Genomic DNA, 5,221 nt, shown 5'->3' on the forward strand with positions numbered 1-5,221 from the left:
CTGGGGTCAGAGAACAGAACAGCCACTAGATATAGAGGCCAGAAAATAGTGGCACACACTCCTTTAATTCTAGCATTCCAGAGGCAGAGATCCGCCTGGATCTCTGTGAGTTCAAGGCCACACTGGAAATAGCTAGACATGGTGACTCACGTCTTTAATTCCAGGAAGTGAGCCTTTAATCCCAGGAAGTGATGGCAGCAAGCAGAAAGGTATATAAGGCGTGAGGACCAGGAACTAGCCTGGTTAAGCTTTTAGGCTTTTGAGCAGCAGTTCAGCTGAGACTCATTCGGATGAGGACACAGAGGCATCCAGTCTGCGGGAAAAGGATAAGCTGAGGAATTGGGGAGATGAGGTGGCTGTGGCTTGTTCTGTTTCTCTGATCTTCCAGCATTCACCCCAATACTTGGCTCTGGGTTTGTTTTTATTGATAAGACCTTCTAACAATTCATGCTACATATATTCTCCTCTAAGACCCAGGACTTCACTAATCCCAGGTAGTTGCCAGTACCAGGCAAGATTTTCCTCTTGTTGAACAGGCCTTAAATCCAATTAGGGAACTGTTGGTTACCACTAGGGTATCCATGCCACTAGTACACTCTTAGGGATATTGTGCCATGCTGGTCATTGATTTAGTTCATAGACAACACAGTTAGGTAGGACTATTGATTGGTTTCTTTCCTTCAAAACTTGTATGGCACCTTCTGGAACCATGAATGCTAGTCTGCATGGAGGAAGTTTTCAGGTCAGAACCAGACTGAGCCTCTAGGCCCTATGTCCAAAGTACACGGTATCTTCAGGAATAGGGACTCAACTTTAACCTCTGGGAAGTGACTAAGGATAATAACAGTAGTGTATAATGTTTTGGGAGTATCTTGAACAACCTGGAAAAACAATTCAAAAGAAGGCTTCACATGCCTGGTATGCTGGATAGTTTTATGTCAACCTGACACAAGCTAAAGTCATCTGAGAGGTGGGAACCTTAATTAAGAAAATGCCTCCATAAGATTTGGTTGTAGGCAGGCCTGTAAGACATTTTCTTAATTAGTGACTGATAGGGAAAGACCCAGTTCATGTCTGGTGCCATCCCTGTGTTTGTGGTCCTGGGTTCTATAAGAAAGCAGGCTGAGAAAACCATGATAACCCAGTAAGAACTCCTCCATGGCTTCTGCATCAGCTCTTGCCTGCAGGTTCCTGACCTGCTTGAGTTCCTGCCTTCACTCCCTTTGATAAGGAACTGTTATCCTTTCCGCCCCAAGTTGCATTTGTCATAGTGTTTCATCACAATAATAACAACCCTAACTAAGAGACCTTGTGTTAGGGTTTTTGTTAGTCTATGGCTCCTAGGGGAGCATTGTCAGCCTAGATGGGAAAATTTCATTTAAACTATGTTTATATTTATACACAGCCTTATATATAATACACAATTTTAGATAGATAATATGATTCCTTATGACTTTTTCAGACATTCTTACTATTATTTTAGCTACTCCATCCTTCTGTATTTACCTCCCTTTTGCTTCCCTACTTAAAAGTCCCCTCCCTGTTTTTCTCATTTTCCCTTTCAAATCACTTGTACCCTGCTATTCCCCTCTCTATTGCTCCCCACCACTATGGTCCTTTTTTAATTTCATGGGTTTTGAAATTACTCAAGGTTATGTATTCGTATCTGAAGATTTGGAGCTAGGAGCCACAGATGAGAGAGAACATTTAACGTTTGTCCCTCTGAGTCTAGATTACCTTACTCATTAGGATCTTTTTTAGTTACATCCATTTACCTGCAAATTTCATGAGTTCACTTTTCTTTAAAGCTGAATAGTATTATATAATGTATATATGCCACATTTTCATTATCCATTCTTCAGTTGAAGGACATTTAGGTTGTTTCTATTTCCTAGTTATTGTGAATAGAGCAGCAAGGAACATGGCTGAGCAAGTATCTGTGGAGTAGGATGTCTAGTTCTTTGGGCATATGCCAAAGAATGATACATCTGGGTTGTATGGCAGATACACTTTTAGGTTTTTGAGAGTTCTCCACACTGATTTCCAAAGTGGTTGTACTAGATTGCAATCCCACCAACAGTGAATGGGGACTTTCTTTTTCCCACATCCTCTCCAGCACTTACTGCCCGTTGTTTTGTGGATGTTTGCCGTTCTGACTGGAGTAAGATGAAGTATCAAATTTTGTTTTGATTTGCATTTTCTTAATTTTTATGGACAATGAGACTTTTTTTAGCCATTTCTTAGCCATGTTTTTTCTTTTGAGAACTCCCTGTTCATATTCCAGCTCATTTTTAATGGGATATATATATATATATTTACTTTTTGCTTTATTTTCATTCTTTATATATTCTGGATATTAATCCTTTATCAGATGTATAGCTAGAAAAATTCTCTCTTATTCTGTGAATTCCCTGTTCACTCAATTGAATATTTCTTCAGCTGTGCAGAAGCTTTTTAGTTTTATAAAGTCCTACTTGTAAATTGTTGGTCTCAATTCCTGGCAAATGGGTTCCTATTCAGAAAGTTCTTTCTTATACCAATATCCTGTAGGGTATTGTCTATGTTTTCTTCTAGCAGTTTCAGGATTTCAGGTTTTACACTGAGGCATTTGATTCATTTGAAGTTGTACAAGGTAAAAGATATAGATGGGTCTATTTTTATTTTTTTTATCATGAATGCAAATTGGCTTTTTTCAAAGGCTTTTCTGCATCTATTGAGATGATCATGTGATTTTTGTCTTCAAGAACGCTTATCTGATTTACTGTATTTATTGACTTGCATATGTTGGACCATCTCTGCATGTCCAAGATAAATCCAACTTGGTCATGGTGGATAGTCTTTTTGATGTGTTCAGTCTGTAAGTATTTTATTGAAAAATTTTAAATCTGTGTTCATCAAGGATATTGGTCGGTAGTTTCCCATTTTTTGTTGTGTCTTTACCTGACTTTGATATTACAGTGATATTGGCTTCCTAGAAATTTGGGAGTGTTCCTTCTGTTTCTGTCTTTTGACTAGTTTAAGAATTATTGGTTGTAGGTCTTCTTTAAAATTTGCAGAATTCTGTGATCCATTCGGCTCTGCACTCCTTTTAGCTGGAAGTTTTTTAAATTGCTATTTCAATTATCTTGTTTATTATGGGTCTGTTTAGATCCTGATCTCGGTTTAATTTTGGTGGTTTGGCTGAGTCTAGAAGTTCATCCATTTCTTTTAGATTTTTCAACTTAGTAGAGCACAGGTTTTTTAAGTATTCCCCTATAGTATTATGGATTTCTTTGGGGTACTTTATAATGTTTCTTTATTCATTTCAGATGCTGTTAATTTGGGTCTGCTCTTTCTTTCTTTTGGTTAGTTTGTCCAAGGGTCTATCAATCCCATTTATCTTCTCAAAAAACTCAGCTCTTAGAGTTGTTGATTCTCTGTATTGTTTTCTTTGTTTCTGTTTCATTAATTTAAGCTCTGATTTTTATTATTTCTTGCCATCTAGTGAATTTGGATTTGGTTTGCTCTTGGTTTTACAAATTTTTGGTTGCATCATTAAATCATTTATGTCTTTTCTAATTTTTAATCATTTTTAATGTAGGCATGAGAGCTATGAATTTCCCATGAAGGACTGCTTTCAATGTTTCCCAAAGGTTTTGTTATGTTTCATTTTCATTTAGTTTCAGGACATTTTAAATTTTTTTATTTCTTCTTTGACCCATTTACCATTCAGTAATGAGTTGTTTGATCTCCAACAGTTTGTATATTTACTGGAGATTTGTTTGTGTCTATTTTAAGTTTTGTTGCATTGTGGTCAGATAGTATACATGGAGTTATTTCAGTCTTTCTGAATTAGTAAAGATTCGTTTTGTGTCCCAGGATGTGGTCTGTTTCATGGAAGGTTTCATATACTGCTGAGTAAGAAATGTGTATTTTTTGGTCTTTAGGTGGAATATTCTGTAGACACTTGTTAAGTCCAATTAATGTATGATGTAATTTAATTCTGATGTTTCTCTGCCTATTTTTTGTCCAGATGAATTTGTCTATTGGAGAAAATCTGGTATTGAAATAACCTACTGGGTTATTATTACTGGGTCAATATTAATCTTTGTCTATAATCCAAGAGGATAATTTTATGAAATTTGGTGCACCAGAGTTTGGTCCATATATGTTTAGGATAGTAATGTTTTCTTGGTTAATTGTTCCCATGATTAGAACGAAGTGTCCTTTATCTCTTCTGATTAATTTTAGTTTGAAATCTATTTAGTCAGATATTAGAATAGTGATGTCTGCTGGCTTTCTGTTTCCATTTAATTAGAATACTTTTGTCCATTATTTCACTCTAAACCAGTGCCTGTCTTTCAAGATGTGTTTCTTGCAAACAACAGACAAATGGATTCAGCCAGTCTGTATCTTTTCATTGGAAGATTGAGGCCATTAATATTTAAACTTATTATTGAAAGGTGTGTTAATTGCAGTAATAGTGTTGATTTTTGGTGTTGTGTTCTCAGTAGTCTTTATGTTTCAGTAGCTATAGCTTTGTTTGTTTTCTTTCTACAGTCTCTTGGCTGCTCATTCCTCTCTTCAGCCTGAAATAGTGTGTCCTCTATTTTCTTTTTTCCCCCCATATACATGTACTCCCCAATTCAATATGGACTGCCACAAAGACAGGCAGGAAGTGCAGGGAGCATTTTCTTTTGCATCCTAGTGCAAACCAGAAGAACAACCACAAACTGTTCTAGGTCTATCAGTGGATGCAGAATACATTTTTTTTTCAAGACAGGGTTTTTCTGTGTAGCTTTGGAGCCTGTCCTGGATCTCGCTCTGTAGACCAGGCTGGCTTCGAACTCACAGAGATCTGCCTGTCTCTGCCTCCCAAGTGCTGGGATTAAAGGTGTGCACCACTACTGCCCTGTGTCCTCTAATTTCTTTACGTTTGGTCTGTTGAATATAATGGGGTTTTTTTTGTTTTTTGGTTTTTTTGTTTTTTGGTTTTTTTGAGACAGAGTTTCTCTGTGTAGCTTTGCGCCTTTCCTGGATCTCGCTCTGTAGACCAGGCTGGCCTCGAACTCACAGAGATCCGCCTGCCTCTGCCTCCCGAGTGCAGGGATTAAAGGTGTGCGCCACCACTGCCCGGCTGAATATAATGTTTTAAGTCTTTTTATATCATGGAAAAATTTTCTTTCTCCTTCACCTATGTCAGATAGTTTTGCTAGGTACATTAGGGTAGGTTGGCAGTCAT

At 37.4% G+C, this 5,221-nt stretch overlaps 1 non-coding gene across 1 annotated transcript; it reads right to left on the bottom strand.

Moving 5' to 3' along the window:
• Nucleotides 1–4,609: 4,609 nt before the first annotated feature.
• On the bottom strand, nucleotides 4,610–4,739 carry LOC131922090 (small nucleolar RNA SNORA31). The gene has a single exon (XR_009382201.1). It is a non-coding gene; the product is annotated as a small nucleolar RNA SNORA31 (small nucleolar RNA).
• Between the last annotated feature and the right edge of the window lie 482 nt (nucleotides 4,740–5,221).

The sequence above is a fragment of the Peromyscus eremicus genome, chromosome 11 (genome assembly GCF_949786415.1).
Source record: "Peromyscus eremicus chromosome 11, PerEre_H2_v1, whole genome shotgun sequence".
Classification (NCBI taxonomy): Eukaryota; Metazoa; Chordata; class Mammalia; order Rodentia; family Cricetidae; genus Peromyscus; species Peromyscus eremicus.